Source organism: Falco punctatus (assembly GCF_963210335.1).
Source record: "Falco punctatus genome assembly, chromosome: 5".
Taxonomy (NCBI): Eukaryota; Metazoa; Chordata; class Aves; order Falconiformes; family Falconidae; genus Falco; species Falco punctatus.
In genome coordinates this window covers 34,835,358-34,853,326 of record NC_137584.1, presented here as the reverse complement: position 1 = coordinate 34,853,326, position 17,969 = coordinate 34,835,358, and the positions used below count along the sequence as shown (strand labels likewise).

At 45.9% G+C, this 17,969-nt stretch overlaps 1 protein-coding gene and 1 pseudogene across 2 annotated transcripts in view; one reads left to right on the top strand and one right to left on the bottom strand.

The window, feature by feature from the left end:
• On the top strand, positions 1 to 17,964 carry LOC308064567 (ras-like GTP-binding protein RHO; annotated as a pseudogene). Its single transcript has 2 exons — positions 1 to 6,625; positions 6,733 to 17,964. The product of its transcript is annotated as a ras-like GTP-binding protein RHO (transcript).
• The window catches only part of LOC308064864 (uncharacterized protein), a 279,371-nt gene that overhangs the window by 98,962 nt on the left and 162,440 nt on the right, over positions 1 to 17,969 (bottom strand). The window lies entirely within an intron of this gene.

Sequence of the window (17,969 nt, the reverse complement as noted above, 5' to 3'; positions counted from 1 at the left end):
GTGAGGTCATCCCCGGCGGAGAGCGTCGCGATTGGCGGAGCGCTGCGGGCGGGAGGCGGGGCACGGGCAGGCGGGGGGAGCAGGGCGCAGCAGGGCGCGAGCGACCCCCGGCCCGCGGCAGCGGCAGCGGCGGGGGCGGCGGCGGGGCGGCGCGGCGCTGGGCTTGGTTGGCGGCTACCGGGTCGGGCTGGGGGCATCGGGGCCGGTGGCTGTGGGGTGGCTGGAGACGCGCTTGGGGGCGGCGGGGCCCGGTCATCCCGAGCGGTGGGGCGGGCAGCGGCGCAACCGGGGCCACGACAGGGACCCGACCCGCCCTGCCGCAAAGCCGCCACTCAGTGCCGGGGTGCCGGCACAAACCGGAGGGGGCCTTGTCGGCCGGCGCGGCCGGGGGATCTGCCCCGGGCTGGTCCCGAGGTGCGGCACCGCTGCCTGCCGAGCGCCGTCAGCCCCGCGCGGAGGCCGCCTCACGGCCCGGCCCCACTCGCCCCGCGACCCGGCCCCGCTCGCCCCCCGGCCCGGCTCCGCTCGCCTCACGGCCCGGCCGGCTCAGCCCCGCCGCCTCACAACCACCGGCCCCGGCACTCGGGGTGTCCGGTCTGAAAAAGCTAGGAGAGCAACCGGGAGCGAGAGAGAGGGGAAATGGCTGCGTCCCAGGTGCTGGCTTTAAAGCCCAAAGTGGAACTGAGGTTATTGCAGGTGGTTAAATAAAAGCCTTCACTGGACATTACTGGAAAAATGTAACAGCACTCAACCGCTTCCCTTCCTTAAAGGAAAAATTCATCGTGTTTGGGTCTCTCTCCTGCCAGCTTTTGACCAAAAGGAAACAGGGGAATTACAACCTGGGAGAAGTAGCAGACGAACTGAGATGCCCTTTTGAACTCAATTTACGGGGATATTGGAAGTCACAGTAATGAAAAAATGAATGTGGAAAATAAACAAGTGCAAAAGACAGAGGTTTCAGATTGGGGGACAGGATGGAAGTACTTTAATATAAACAGATGGCTCACACTGGGTGCGTTAATAAAGCTGTGCATTGTAAAGTCTCACACTGTGAAATTGCTGGTAGTGATTCCCTCTGTCCCTGTCGCAGCTATCACTGTTTCACTGGGTGTTGCCTCAAGCTTTTTCCCTGCAAGCATTTCCACCTAAATGATGTCCTGTGGCTACTGCCTCTCAGGGTTGGATCCGAAGCATCCTCTTTTGCTAGCCAGCACTGGCATTAGGGGATAGAACAAAAAAGAGTGATTGGAGCAATATGGTTGTTACTAGAAATTGTATTTTAAAATATCCATTTGAAGGCCAAACGCATCACTGAGTATATCCAATTGCCTGATGTGTTGTTTGCAGCAGACTGTTACAGAACTGTGTGTCAATAGGGCAAGTGGTTCACTTATGGTTCACTTAAATCCTAGACACTGAAATACAATGCATCTTCTGTGAGATTTTTGTAATTCCCATTTCTCCCTGTCAAAAGAGCACGTCCCTGGATGGCAATGGACGCATTCGTACCTTGCTCTTACATAGTTTGTACAGCATGTTATGCAAACATAATAAATTCACACTGATGTTTGAAAAAAAACCCCAGAAATAAAGTGTAGTCACAGGCATCGGTGCGGCCTTTAAGTTTCTGTTTTCCATCTCCCCTTTGCGTTTGCTGTCACCGCTCAAGGCTTTTAAACTCCACGAAATGAAAATAGTTGTGTGTGCGGGAGTCATCCCCGCGCCGGCACGGCCCCCTGGCGATGGAGCACTGGCAGCCCGTAGCTGTTCTCTCTGCAAGCGCAGCCAGAAGCACGGAGAGCTGCTGCGCTCCGCTGCGGTGCGGTGCGGAGCGGTGTGGTACGGTGCGGTGCTATGCGGTGCGGAGTGGTGCGGTGCGGCGCGGAGCGGTGCGGTGCGGCTCTGCTGGGGCTGGGCGCCACCGTGCGGCCGCGCTAGCCAACTGCACCCGGGGGCGGCCGCGGGAAGGCTGCCGCGCTCAGCGGGCGGGTGGTGAGAGGTGCTGCTTAAATACGCTTTCTAATGCGTTTTTTCCGTGACTTCTGGCTGGCGCGAAGAGTGGTTGGCTGGGTAGGTGGGTTTGTCTTTTCATAAGCAAAGCACTTACTAAATAGAAAAAAACCCAACCAAATAAATCATCCGAGCAAGCAGTTTTGTCCATTATCTCATCTGTGCTGTGCCATGAAAGGTGAGGAAACGGGCAGCATATTCATTTCAGAGCACACGGCTCTGTTGTTCACCCAGCGTGCTGGTGGCAATTATCCATATGCCTCGATGTAAAGAAAGCTAACGAAGTGGCCCACAGTCATACTCTCCAGCTCTTTCAGACTTCAAAGCAGGGTGGCCTCATCCAAAGTGTCTGCTGGTCCCAGCTTCCAAGCTAGCTAAGGAAATGCTCTACAGAGGCCCAGCTAAGACCTTTCCTGTAACAGAACAGCACAGGTACAGTTCCAGCACCAGTTAGGGTCTGAGCCGTAACTGCTTTAGTTTTTAGTGACGTGTTGCTTCTGTAGTCTTCCACACAGTTATGCTGAAGGCAAAAGGCTGATATTTCGTCTCTCCTTGCAAGAAAGACTGCACTAAAATCAGTGTAATTCCTTGACCTAGGGTTTCAAATGCTTTATTTTAGATTTTTCTTCCAAAAGGCTTTGTATCGGGAGACCCAGCCATGTGACTCAGGGTGAGATTGCACTCATTTCACTGTTCTAGGGTACACTCCAAGCAATAGACTCTATAGGGACCATCTAAGTCACTGTGGCTATCACACATTTATACTTAAATGTGTAATACCTGGGACTTGATCAGTGGCCTGGGTTTCATACTTAATATAAATTTGCTAATGCCACCTTTCTCCTGCAGTGGGCTTAGTCCATAAATATCAGTACACTCTGTGGCACCTGCCCTGAGCTGTCTAAGTGAAAGCAAGAAGGCCCTTAATTTATATTATTTTTTCAGTTATATATACTTCTCTTTTCTGAAGCATTCTTTCTTCAGCCCATACATGAAAGCATGAAACAAGCCAGTATCAAGAACAGTGGAAACTGGGGTAGAGTTGTACATAGGAATCCTTTTCTTTTGCTACTTGGATTGATGCATCAAGAAAAATGGGAATCTGACCAGCATGGCAGTGCTGCGAGTGCAGCAGAAATAAGCATGGCCATGGTACTGTAAATCAGCACAGTGGGTAATAATCTGTGGAAGTACTTAGGCTTTCTTCTTGGGGTGGTACCTGAGAGCAGAGGTGGAAAACCTGGAAAGAAAAATAACGAAAAGAAGCTCTGGAATGAGATGGCTTTTTCCTTTCCTTAGGGAATTTTGTATAGGACCAATTCTGTATTCAAGCATGGTTGTGGTCTGAACGGCACCAGGGAATGTAGCCAGTTTACATATTTTAGGGCTGAATTTGAACTTTATGCTGTTAACTTTTATGTCTTCTGACCAAATTTGCATGATATGCTAAACTATACTTCTTTAAGCAAGCTGAAACTTCACTTCCAGTAATCCTTAAATGTGTACTTTCTAAGCAGAGCATTAGTTCTGCTGCACCACACACATCTGTATGACTGATGAACAAAGTATGAAGTAGGAGAAAGAAGACAGCACTTCTTTGGTCTCATTGCTTGTGCTAGTGGTTTTAAGATTAAAACTCAGCCTTTTGTTTTTTACTTGATTTATTTATTAATCTAATTATTAATCCAAGTGGCATTTTTTGTTGCTGAGAAGACAATGCCAGTCAATTATTGGAGATTGTTTCTGGATTATATTCCCCCTCTGCTCTTTCTGTTAAACAGATTTTCTAAAGGGCATGTCTGTAACTCAGATAATTTGTATTCAAGCATAAATCTGTACCAAAAGTGTGAAAGTTCAGTGAGGAAGGTATTCTTTCACTTTTTTGTCAACAAGTAGGCAAGTAAAGTACATTGCCTGCTATGGCATAACATGCTGAGGGAGCCGTATGTGCTAGTAATGGCATACTGAGTCCTGCACACTGCCTTGTACTGTAATGCTAGCAACAAGCATCCTGCATTCCTAATGCAGGCAAAGCTTCTCAGCAAGGTAAGGAAAGCAAGAGCTAGCTAAATATGAGCAGTTTACAGGCTAGTGCAGAAAAGCTCTGAGTAGATGTAGGTCAGGCAGAAATGGTAGGTATCTGTCTCACTAAGCTGCTAAGAGGTTTTGGCATGTATAGGAACCAGACCACTTGTTGTGTGTCACAGCAGGTCCATTGCTTTCCAGCATCCCTGAAGGAAAACAGAATTTAACTCTCAAACCCCCTTGTGACCAGTGGTCTCAGCAGAGAGGCCAGACTGATCTACCTAGAAACCAGAATGCCAAGGCACAAAAAGAGAAGGTGAAAAAGACTTATTTTCATACATAGGTCTAGGCTAAGTGCACATGAAAGCACATTGTCCCAAACAAGAAATGCTTTCATGACCCTAAAGAGCTGTATGGGACCCCCACTGGCATTGCTTTTCCAGGGACTAAGTGGGGCAAGTCAGAAGCTGATGACTTTAATTTTGTCAAGTTACTATGGCAAGACTATAGGATTCATACTTGAATAGACTCAGGGAATATGGTATGGCAGAGTAAAATAGACCACCACAGAAAACTAAAGTGGCCTCAGGTCTCCAGCTGACTTCAAATTAAACAAAACCAATTTCCTTATCCTTAGGATAAAATATTTAGACCTAAATCCCCTCATCCCAGCTGGAGAGCACTTCTGTAGCTGTATGGAATAAATGGGCTGACCACAGAACTATACTAACCAGCAGTTACATATCTGCATCACCAATAATGCCTTTGGAAACAGTTCTCTCTGCAGCCAGACTAAATTAATCTACCCCTGGTTCCCTTTGTTGTCAGTTTTTAGTGGTTGCAGACACCTTGCAGTCTTTGTCTGCCAGGAAAACTGAGACAGAGAATACAAATAACTTCTCCAATAGCCACAAGATAGCAGGGAATTCAGTCTTCATCTCTGGAGTTCAAAATAGTATCCTTACCGCTGGACAATTCTTTCTCTTTAGACTCTCTGGTTGCTAGACTTCATTTCACTACTTTGAGGATGACCAAACACTGAAAAAAGCTTCCTGGATAGATGTGGGGTCTCCATCCTTGGAGATATTCAAAACCCAGCTGGACACAGTCCTAAGCAGCCTGCTGTGGTTGATCCTGCTCTGAGCAGGGCAGGGACACACCTCATCCATTCTTTGATTCTGCAATTAATTTCTCTACAATGCCTCAAAAGATCTGGAAAGGAGTATCTTGAGGGTCTGTCTGGCAGGTCTACTGCCTACACTCCAGTGTTCTACACTCCAGTACTGTCAGTGCGCACACACACCCCCACCCCCACTAGTAGTCTGGCACACTCAACACTGAAATGCTCACTCAGGTTGACTCTTTTGCAATAGGAATGAGGAAATTTCTAAAGTAAACATGCTGTGATTTGTTAATGAATTGTGTAACTTCCACTTCATTGCCGGTAAAGTAGGTTTCTTTAAAAAACAATGATGTCATCAGGTTCTCTTTGCAGATTGGTTGGCTATATTAAGAAACATTGACCTATTCCTTTAAATACTGTGGTCATCATGATGGTCTTTGAACAGTGGTGGCAAGTTCTCTCTGCAGGGGAACCAGTGACCTAAGGAAGCTGAGGCGGCAACAATATTAGAAGAAACCAATCTAATACTGAACATCAAGAAAGACAGTTGATGTTGAAAATTACTATCCTGTAAGTCTAACAAACTTTTATCTCGTATAAATTAACCATGAATATACAAAGAGAACACTCTGAACTCCTACATGACAAGAGATCTAGGAGCAAAAGCAGCATGCATGGGCTTACACAGGATAGCTATTGCCATTGATAGAATTCCACTAGCAGACAATGGCAGGAAAAAATGTAGTCAATAAAACTGATTTGGATAGTTGTTCGGTACAGTGCTTTATACTCCACCTCACTCACAAAATTAAGTCATTCAATCTAGAAAATGAAATCTGTTATGGACTGAACACCAACCATAAAAAAACGTCTGAGATGATAAAACAGAAATATAGGGCACTGCAGGAGTCTTGGTTACATACAGACTTGGTTTATACCTTCATTTTTTGATGTATGATAATAGTCAAGAGCAAGGTACTCACGATTTCAGAAGTTTCTGATATCAGAGAAATTAAAAGGGGAAAAAAATAGAAAGCAAAGGTAACCCAGGGGTACTGAGACAAAAAAGGAGGTAAGGGGAAGAGTTCTAAACTAATGGGTTTTCTCTCTTTTCCTTCTACCCTGCACAAAAACTAAAAAAAAAAAAAAAAAAAAAAAAAAACCAAACCAAAAAAAACCCAAACCAAAAAACAAAACAACAAAAAAAAACCATCAGCATGCACATAATCCATTATGGTAATCCGTTTTGTACTTTATCTTGGTTTTTAAGGAATGGCTGCTCTTAGAAAAAATCTAACTATAGCTGGATATGATCGCTGTTGTAAGACATGCCTCCTCTTTGCTCTGTGTCACAGCTTCCCAAGCCCTATGAGCCAACTCTGTTTGATGCTTACATCACTGACACAGAGGTAGATGGGAAAGAGATGGAACTAATTCTCTTTGATGTGGCAGGGAAGAATAAAGTCAATTACTGAAATCTCTGCTCAGTGTTCTACAAGGACACCGATGTTATTTTAATATGGTCCTCCGTGGACCTGACTCCCAGCAACACATGCTCTATTTTGGGGTTCCAGAAATCAAAGTGTTCTGCCCACAGTACCTATTATTCTGGTGGCTACCAAGACTGAACTACGGAGTGGTGAGGGCGTTAAAAAGAAACTAACTACTCCAGGGAACAAGCCAATTAACACTACAGAAGGAAAAGCTTTAGCTGCCAGCATTGGGGCATATGCTTACCTGGAGTGTTCTGCCAAGATAAAAGAAGGTGTTGATACAGCCCTGGAGATTATTAGTCAATGTGCATTAAATGAGAAAAGGAGGAGAAAGAGGCACTACAGGCACTGCCAAATTTTGTAAGAGGACTGAACATGATTTTGTTGCTGGATTTCATCAGGTGGCAAGGTAAGTAGATGTCTTTGTTGCCATTGTATGGGTGCTATAAGGCCTGCTTTTATGTTATAGGATAAAAAAAATCCCTGGTATCTGCAAACTGTCATACTGGAAAAGCTGGATTTGTTTCCTTCTCCACCTCCAAAACAGACTGAAAAGCACAATTCCAGTTTTGAGCTGAGTACTGGTCTTGAGAAATGGGAATGGCCAAGTTACAGTTCTCCACAGAGGTTTTTTGATGAGGGGAGATATACATGGACTGGGACAGGAACCTACAACAGCACTGTCACTACTGGGGCAAGCACAAGAACATGTCATTGAGTGAATCTACTCCCAGCTTCCTGGTAGCAAGGCTTAGTGGCAAGCAGCTGTGCTGACAAGGTTTCCTAGTATGCACTGCCTTCCCAGTGCTTCCTTGAAGGATGTCCTCGGGGAAGGGTGTCACCACATCCATATCCAATAGTCTGCAATGCCAACAGCAGTGGGTTCCTGACTGGCAGAACAGGTCTGACTTCCTCTAGATTTCATTCATAGAGCTGGCCTGGGCCTGGTTCCATAAATGCATCAGAAATGCAATGTATAGCATAGTGTACAATGAATGCAGTGCTATCTCCGCCTCTTCTTCAGGCACAGGTAAATAAACCGGGGTAAAACATCCTGGATCTGGGGTAGAATAATCCAGTTCTTGATAGAATTGCTACCTTAAAAGTAGATAAGTAAAAAGACCAGACTTCAGTTTCTAAACCTCTTTGTCCTTATGGTCTGAATGTATCTTAATTCTTTCTGTCTTTCTTTAGCACTCGCAGGCAGAAGACATTAAGCGAAAGGAGTGCCAACAACCATGCTTTCAGCTTTGTAAGTCATTAACAATCCGGAAAGAGTCTGAGACATGCTGTCAACCTAAGCAAAAAATCTCAGAAAAGCACAGAGATGGACCAAAATGGAAAGGCTTTGGGTACATCTCCAGACTCCTCCCTTCTGTGAACACCGATTGCTGGCAGCCCGAGGAACTGAGTTACGGACTGAGATTAACAGCACAAGTCTGAAAGGAGGCTGTGACTGCAGGATTTGAAGGCACATGCTGTAACACAGTAAGCGGACAGAGAAACATTTTAAGGTGAATCCCTCCTGATCCTGAGGTAAAGGTATGGGGTTGATTGGTCATAACTGTCACAAACTAGGAGAAGAAGTAAGTCTATCACTTTTCTTTTGCTGAGTTCCTCAGTGTTGGTTTCATCACTCTGGAAGCTTGGTTACAGTTTCCCAGGGGGAAACAAAATGAGAATAAACACAAATATCTGAACTGTTTACGCCACCTGAAGCTGTACACTTAGCAAACTATCTTGTCCAGGTGAGACACCTAGAAAAATATGCACTTAAGATTTTTTTCTTCCCCATTCTTCCCATCAGTATTTGTCTGTTGATGGTATCATGGGTAGAAATACTGGGGCTGGCCAAGTATTCATTCTTGAGTGGGTTGCTGTTTTCCTTCTGTACTACTTTTTAGTAGCAGTTTTGAAGTCCACAATCACACTACGGTACAATAACAAATGCTTCAAGGATGACCCTTCACATTTCCAAAAATACCTTCCTCCCAAGGATCTCTGAGCACTTTTCAATGTGAATTACCAGCCCACCTCTTGGTTATAAGTAGGTGTTATTTCCGTTTTCAAAACTGAGAAACTTAAAACTGCTGCCTAAAGTAACTGTGAACCATCTACTGCTTGGACCTTTCTTTTTCTTGACTTGTTTTCCATGCCTTTCCCCCTTTGCCTCCTGGACCATTCCTAACCTCAATTTCTTCTCCGCTCTGTCTACAATAATTCCCTAGATACAATCTGATATCATACCAAAACTTTAAAACTCTTCTTCCCATGCAACTTGTATGTGAGTGTATGCTGTGCATAAGTGCTCTCCTGATTCAGGCGGTAACATACATTAGTGCATTTCAAAGAACTGTATTTATGTATATAAGTTCAAATTGTTATTTCCATTCTATATGTGTATGTGTGGGTGGAGAGGATTAGACTGCAGATCAGTTAAGGAACGCAGGTGTCTCAGGTGCCTCTGATGTGGGGTATTGAGTTGGAGAGGGGCACTTTTGCAAAGATGCTGAGCAGCTGAGCCGTAAGCACTTCCTTCTCCCACTACTTGAAAAGTTCAGACCACTTTGGTGAATCTGAGCTTACACTGCCTGTTGCTTAGTAGGACACTGGTCAGTATATTGACCGGTGTGTGTTTTCAACCTAAATAAACAAGTATTTTTCTCCAGAAGGGTGCTTTGTTCAAGATAAGGGTAACTGGTTTCACTCCCAGTATTCACCATATGTATCTCTGGACTAAACTGTTGTTATACTGATCTTAGTTTCCATTTCTTAACATTAAACTTTCTATTGTTTCTATGTGAAATAAAAAGTTGGCAACCTGCTTCCACTGCATGCTCCTCTGCGTTTGGAAAAGAGAAATCCGTGGGAGGTTTTTCGTCATCCTTTCACTAAAGGTGTATAAATTCTCTTTTTGCCACTTTTGTCAAAAAAATCCAAATACTCTTCCTCTTTATCTGTCTCAAAGCACTTTTGCAAGAACAGAGTAGTATGCAGCTGTTCAAGAAATCTGTTGGGCAGTCATCCATATTTTAGGGCATCTGGCTTCCCAGAGAAATCCGCAGACTGGATAGTTTCCTTTTTTTTTATTTTAGCATTGGCCTACAATTCAGAAAGAAGGGGATATAGCTTGGTAGTCAGTATATTAGCCTAAGACATTCATATCTGGGGTTGCCTCTCTATTCTACCACAAGCTATGGTCTGTATGACGGTACAGAAGAGACTGTGCATGTCTGCGCTGCAAAGCAACTGGAGGGAAGCAGGGGAGCAGTCCCGCCATAGCAGCACAGAGCTTGACGAGCACTAGTTCATCCTTTACATGTGTCTTCAGGAGCCTCTGCAGCCTGCAACGCAGATACACCCTCTAGAAGATGTTAGGCTTCCTACCCCGAGGGGTGCCTGGGATGGCGGTTGTACTGATGCATGCGAAGAACTCAGCTGTTAGCCATGGGAGAGCTAGAAAGTCTGTATGAGACTGATGCTGGGAAAGTGATACATGCCCATATCTTAGACCTGGAACAAAAATCAATAGTGAGGAATCCATATAGAAGCAAACTGCCAGCAGTCAATCCGCAGGCTAGACTTGAGCCAGAAGTGCTATCTAATGCAAGTCTTTTTTCCAGTGTTGGAGGGGAGAGGAGAGGAGGGGAGGGGAGGGGAGGGGAGAAGAGGGAGAAGGAGAGGGAGAGGGAGAAGAAAGGAAAGGAAAATCACAGACGTATTTATTGACCTTTTTTAAAAAAAATGTGAATTTAAATACGAAATATGAGTTTTTATTAAGGAAAATAAAAAGTAAAGGAAAGTAGTACTGTGGAAGAGAAGACGGAAATTAACTGAATATTCATGTATCATTCAACAGCACCATTTCTAAGATGAAATACAGTGTTTACTCCCCACCACAACAGTTTAAGACAGATGTGCAATTGAAACACCAGGGGAATGTATACAAGATTAGGTGAATATGATGATATGCACTGCAATTAAATAAGAGCTTCTTTGTGGTTTCAATGAAGTAAATATGTAAATATATCATATTAATGTCTTTCAGTATAAATACAGAGAAAGGATGAAAATCAGTATATAACGATAATAAGGCAATATGTGAGAGCAATTCTCCATTTTCTCTGCAAAGACAGTTTATGTATTTCATACAACAGTGGTGTAGTAGCATGCCTAAGAATGTTGTCAAGAAAAGGTTTGAAGACAAGCTGACTTTGTTGAGAAAAAAACAGTCAACTGGACAGTCATGTCTTCAAATACCTCTTCCAGATCCCATCAGATATAAAATCTTATTTCTCCCTACAAAGCTTTACATTTTGTGATAAGCCACGAAAACCACAACAATCTAGAATGTGTTTTGTACAGAGATTTAGGCAGAAGCTGTAAGCTTCAGTAACATCTACAAAGTGATGTATCAGTAGTGCTTTAGCAAAATCATGCCCCCACAGCACACAGTACAGGGCTTGGGAAAGAGAAGTTTGAAACTAAAGAAAGCCCCATATGTTATTTCCTTTTCATTGCCTGTTTCACAGATAGAGTGGAGAGAGGGCAATATGTCTTGCTTAGCGAGACCATTCTCCATTTTGTATTAGTTTCCTGTGTAAATATGTCTTCCTAGTGGACAATCAGTCTGCGTACTAATTCATCTGTTTACTTAAAATTATCATCAGACAGGAAGCATGCTCTATTTTATGAAAATAGATTCTCTTAGGCTTTTGTCTCAGTTTTCTTCATAATATCTTGCCACTTAATCAAATTAATTTCCTGAAATGTACTGCATCTGTTTTAAATAATTCATCAGCTTAGAGTGTATCTCTGCAATCACTCAGAGAATGACAGACTCATACAAGAGCCTCTAATTTGTTGTTAAGTTTTGGTGGAAACATGGGGCTGGATCATGATATTCCTCCACAACAGCTCAGAGTAGCATATGAAAAGGCAGAAGGACTACAACTTTTTTTTTGCCAAAATTAAATTTTAGGTGTCCCTAAGGCCTTTAAAGCCCTTTTGCTCAGCTTCATCTCTGCTAGTAAACTTGTCCATCATTGAAAGCACCTCCACGCTTGGGTGATGTGTTCACATTTCAATATGCTCAGTTCCCGAACACGTGCTTTATGCCAGCTACTTCCTGTGTCAGGGTGAGACGGTTTGGAGGGGGGGACTTGTCTCAGCACATGCCTTGGGCTCTGCCTGTTGAGGAGACAGACTGGCAAAGGAACATCCAATTCATGAATCACACCAGTGGCTGGTTTCTGAGCAGTTCAATGCCATTGGGAGCGACTTTGTCAGCTCAGGTGTGTCTGAACCAAGACGTGTTGCAAAGTGGATGTGCCTAGATGCTGGGAGCAGAGGATTTAGCTGCCTGTCATCATCCAGCTTTGATTGAGAGGGACTTTGCAAGCCTGAAGGCATTAAAAAGAGCGATCTTCTCCCTTTCAATCCTTTTGCTTGGGCAATAAGATAGTCTTTGCAGATGCTATTCTTGGTTCAAACCCAATTGCTAGTCCAAGCGAACAGGTCACTGTCCCAGATGGCCAAATCCAGTGGCATGGTAGAGGCAAGGCTTCTGCAGCTCCCTGCCCCTAGGTCCAGCTGGCAGTGTGGCTAAGCGTGTATTCCCAGTAGGCATATGAGCATAAACACTCATCTTCAACACATATCTATGTATGTGTGTGGCCAGCAACACAGAAACGTTCACCACACACAAACACAAACAGCACCAAGGGCCTCATCGTGTTCTGCTCTCTGGATGATCAGGATGAAAACCCATTAGTAAAAAATATATATATACTTCTATAGACATGTATACAACGTGGATCCCTCTGGCCACTGGCCAGAGACACTCAGTCTACACAGTAGCTGGCCAGCCCTTAGATCCTCTTCTCTCCAGTTGGCTCTTGCTCAAACAGGTCTCTTAGCTGACTTCCAGACCCCATGATCTCCCCAGTAGCTGGCCAGGACCTTCTGGGCTCTCCAGTAGCTAATGCACAGACATTTGGCACCTCCAGCATCTAGCCCAGGTTTACAGTTGCTTCGATACCTGGCTCCCAAAGCCCCTTACCCTACTCACCAGCTAGTCCAGCTTTACATTCACCAGTGATTCACCCAGAACCCCAAACACTCATGTGCACACAAAGTAGAGAGTCCACCAGAAAACATCTGAATGGAGTTTAATGAGAAGACAGGCCCTGCTGACCAGGTGCAGGGCATGGCCAGACAGACATGCCAACCAGGCAACTCTTTCCATGTCATTGGAGCCTTTTATCTGTTTATTCTGTTTTCCCGCCTATGTTCTTTCCCAAACCACACAGATCCCTCCCTTTCCCCACCCTTGGTTCCTCCCCTAAACATCACATAGTCCTGTGCAATCCCAAGATGCTCCTCCTCTGCATCCCATAATGTGTCCCATACCCTTGAGGCAGTAACTTATTACCCTCAGTCTGTAAGAGCTTCTCCCTTCGGTTTAGGGTGCTGGGTGTCCCCCTGGACCCTGGGCTGAGGCTTCCCTGGGACAGCTCTGGGAGGGGCCACATCGGGGTTTCGTGTCCCCCACTGGGTTATCTGGGTTCCTCCCCGCACCCGGCCTCTGACCTCTGTGTGCCTGTGGTGAGGCTTTAGTCAGGCTCCGCAGCCACTATGGGAAGACACTTTTGGGTTTGCCCACTGTTGCCTGGCCCGCAGTCTCTGCCCATCACTGACAGCTCTTTGCCACCACTTATCCGTGGAAGGAAGTGAAATGTGGCCGTGTTTAAAGCCTTTGGCAGCATAAGTCTAAATAAATATTTATCAGCAGCTAAATGTAGAAGAGAGAGCTAATAAAAATGCATCTTTTGGAAGGCTCCTTGTCCACAGTTTTCTGCAGGATGGTAAATTTAAATTTATGTTGCACTAAAACAGTGCTTTGCTATTTAAAACAATGAATGGGTTGAAGTACATTTCCAGTGACCTGCTGTAAACACACTATATGCTGCATTAGTAGTAAATTGCCAACAGATGATGGTGCTCTGAAATACAATGAAGGTAGCTCAGACTTTTGCTTCTCTTCATCACAGTCTTGTTGGAAAGAGCACACTGGCTTCTTCCCCAACAGCTGGATCTAAAGGTCCACAGAACTCGGTAAGCCCCTGTTGCAGTTGTCAGAGCATCTCCATGGTCCCCTTTGCTAAGCAAATGTTTCAGCCTTGAGCAGGGGCCACAGAGAGAAAGCTGAGGGCTCAGGAATGAGCAGCATCCAACACCCCAAACCCAAGCTTGTTACCTCCCTCTGCAGCTCCCCAGACAGCTGTGTTCCCATTACAAGACAGACTTGGCTTTATAGTTAGACAGGTACAGAAAAGTCTCATGGTAACACCTATCAGGCTTTTACACACATATGGATCAAGAGATGAGATTGTGAAGTCAGCACCATCTTTTTGTTATGTGCTTGTACAGTGCCTAACACGAGGGGCTGAGCCACCCCAGAGGAAAGCAGGGAGCTCCTGGCAGTGGCAGGGCCTCCTGAGGTCCCTTGCTGCTGTCTAGCCACAACCCAAACGCTTTAAGACAAGAGCAAACCATCACGGCTGGTAAACTGTGCTAACCAGAGATCTTCCCAAATTCTCAGTCTGTCAAGAAAAGAGGTTAATACAGTGCCAGCACCAGAATTGCTTCTCTATGTGGTCACACGCCCATTCTCAAAGACCCCTGGGGAGAGGAAGAGCCCAGGGTCAACCCTTACTCAGTGTGACTCATCAGGAAGCCATCTGCCCCATGCAGGACCTGATCTGGCACTCAGTCTACTGTCCTAACTCGGCTACAAATTAGTGTTGAACATAAATGTTATTCATCTCTAATTAATTATTAAGGCAGTATGTAACAACACTCAAGAAAGATCACATTGGTATGTGTCTGGATGCAACACACCCCTCCCTAAATCACACTGAAAGCTGATTTCCCTCCTGCTATATAGCAGATTGCTACAGGCTCAGTGCTGGTACAGAAGGAGAAAATTTGTTAGCCTTCTGGAAAATCAATAGGCTCTTAGAAAACTGGGTTTGGTGGTGTTAATCAACTTGATGGCACCATCTGCCTGTCTGCCGAAGGGCAGCAGGATAACCACCCCGCCGCCCATCACAGGGCCCTGCCATGGGCAGCTACACAGGGACCTGCTCAGTGACTGCAAAGCCCTGGCACTGCCAGGCTTGCACTTCTCATCACAGCTGAAACACTTCCAAACCCAGCTGAAATTGCAGGAGGATCCAGGGACTGGAGTTCAGAGCTCACAGAGGACTCTGCCACACCTCCACCAGGATTTCTACTCCATGGACAGGGGCAGTGCCTCTGTCTGGTGCCCAAAAAGCATCCAAATGCTCAGAGGAAAAGTGGAGGAGTCAAAAATGCTGAAAAAACCCAGCTGCCTGAGGCATCACCAGTGGTGGATGCAGCTCATCCATGCCTCACCAGCATGCAGAGGATGTGAGAAATCCCATGGCAGAGCTCACTGGCTATGGACCATCGCTTGTTGCCATATGGGGCTCTGGTACGAGGCATCGCCAGCTGCCCTGTAAGCCAGGGTCTCCTCCCTCCTAACAGAGCTCAGTGCTTCTCCAGCAGACAAAAGCAAAAAGGTCCTGTGGGAGGACCTTCCCTGCAGGGCCAGGATGGGCTGGAGAGGCTGGGGACAAACCCCAGGGAGGGATGAAGCTGGTGACCTGCTGCAGCATGAACAAAGGAGTGCTGGCCGGGCTTACAGCGGGCATAGCCGCAGCAGAAGTCCTGGCTGCTTCCTCTGGAGGTGTGCTCAAGAGCAACAGCTGCCAGCTGCTGGGATGGTGAAAGGACCCTCACACCAACGCATGCAGCTTCCCCATCCATCTGCTGAGTCTCTGCCTTCCCCCCATGCTGACCGGCATCACACGGGACTTGCAGAAAGCCGAGCTGACTCCAATGAGCTGTAGGGAAATGGGCAGAAGCACACGGCAGTGCCTGGCTTCTTCCTGCTCAGTATTAATCAGTGCTTTTCTGCATCACAGACATGGTTTTGTCTGTGGGATATCAACTATGAGATTCAGAAATTAATTCAGCTTGGGAGCTTTGGATGACTCAGACTGCTATGAAAACACCCCAGGGCAAAAATGTGATGTAGAGCAAATTCACCCTAGGGGTATCTCTCAATGGACTTTAACCAAGGATAAATCTGATTTGCAGAACCGAAGCATATTTTATTTACTCTTTCTAAGTAGCATTTTAAATTGAAATATTCAAATAGACAATCAAGAGGTTTTTAATGGGTTGCACTTATTGAAAGAGAGTTTGATTTAAATTCCTCAACCTCAGAGTCCCAGGCAGATTTCTCCCCCCAATTGAATTGTCTGCTGCATTTCTCTATTGCACTAATTATGAAGATCTGAATTCACAAAATAAAAAGGCAAGATGACACAGCACTGATATTAGTTTGCCTGCAACACACCCAGTAATCCTGCTGGAAGATGTCTGGAGGTCTCAGTGGAAAAGCAGGATGCAGTAGTCATATGTGCTTTTAGGAGTTTATAAAGACAGAGCTCTTTCTCATGCATCACTGGGCTCCCAAAGATGAGTCTAAGTTATAACAGCCCTTAGGATTCACTTAACTCTGCTGCCAAATGTCTGCCTGGGAGGAAAAAAAATACATTATGGTAGTTGGAAAAATATTGAGGCAAAGGGTTTGAAACACTGAGCCATGTGAATTCCTGCCTTAGCTTTCTCAGTGCAGCAATACTTCATTGCAATCAATAAATGTTTCATCATCATTTCTGGCACAGGGCAGGGAGGCTGTAAGGAGCCCAGGCTCAATTTGTGGCTCCACTCTCCACCCTCTGTGTGCTTTGAAGCATCATTTCAGGTCAATACAGCAGGACTACAGGGTCCAACTGTTGTCTTCACGACAGGCTATGTGGAAGAATCCTGGAATCATAGAATCATAGAACAGTTTGGATTGGAAGGGACCTTTAAAGGTCATTCTAGTCCAACTCCCCTGCAATGAGCAGGGACATCAACTGGATCACGCTGCTCAGAGCCCCAGCCAACCTAGCCTTTTAACGTTTCCAGGGATAGGGTATCTACAACCTCTCTTGGCAACATGTTCCAGTACCTCACCACCCTCACTGTAAAAAATGTCTTCCTTATATCTAATCTGAATCTACCCTCTTTTAGTTTAAAACCATTTCCCCTTGTCCTACTGCTGCAGGTCCTGCTAAAAAGTCTGTCTCCGTCTTTCTTATAAGCCCCCTCTAAGTATTGAAAGACCACGATAAGGTGTCCCTGTAGCCTTCTCTTCTCCAGGCTGAACAACTCCAACTCTCTCAGCCTGCCTTCATAGGAGAGGTGCTTCAGCCCCTCTAATCACCTTCATGGCCCTCCTATGGACTTGCTCCAACAGGTCCATGTCCCTCTTATGTCGGGGGCCCCAGAGCTGAATGCAGCACTCCAGGTGGGGTCTCATGAGAGAGGAGTAGATCAGGAGAATCATCTCCCTCGACCTGCTGGTCACGCTTCTTTTGATGTAGCCCAGGATTTGGTTGGCTTTATGAAGTGGGGTGAGGGGCTGGTGGGGGGTCTGGGGCAGCTCAAGAGGATCAGCCCTCCACTCCTTGGGCATGAGGGATGACAGGCAGCAAGCTGCGGCAGTGGAGGGGAGCAGACTATTTTGGCCATACCTTCCCCCCTTGGGAAGCCGATGCTGATGGCTGGGACCTGGATGGAAGCCAGGCAGCCATACATCATGAGAGAAACCCTGACAGTAGAATCTGGGGAAAGAACTGGGAAAATTCCTTCCGAAAGAAAAGCTTTGTGCTGGAGGACACATCTGGATCCCATTTGCTCTCCGTTGTCTCTGGCGATACATCAGACTGTTCTAAAGCTCCCCCCAACCCACGCAGCCTGTCAGAGTCAGGGATCTGGATCTGGCTGCATTTTCATAGACTAAAGTCTGGGACAGGACCATGGGCTGAAACTCACTTGGGGGAAGGAGTTCAGAGAGACATGTGTGTCCCTCAGAGCTGCACTGGCCTTTGGGAGAAGTTCAGCAGTAAGTGAGGGGCAGTTTGGCTACATCTGCCCCCAAAATGGCACTGCTTCAACAGAGGGGTGATTTGAAGGTTTTGTGAGTAAAATGATGCAGGTTTTATATCAGGTTTGATTTTCTTGCATTACTAGTGGCTGTGCCTGTTCCACCCTTACACTTCCCAGCCAAGGCTAACACGGTGCATGGCTGTGCCGCAGGAACCAGACCAGGTGTCACAGGGTACAACACAAACCATCAGGCCAGGCTCCTGCAGGAAACCAAGGGATGCACAGTGTTC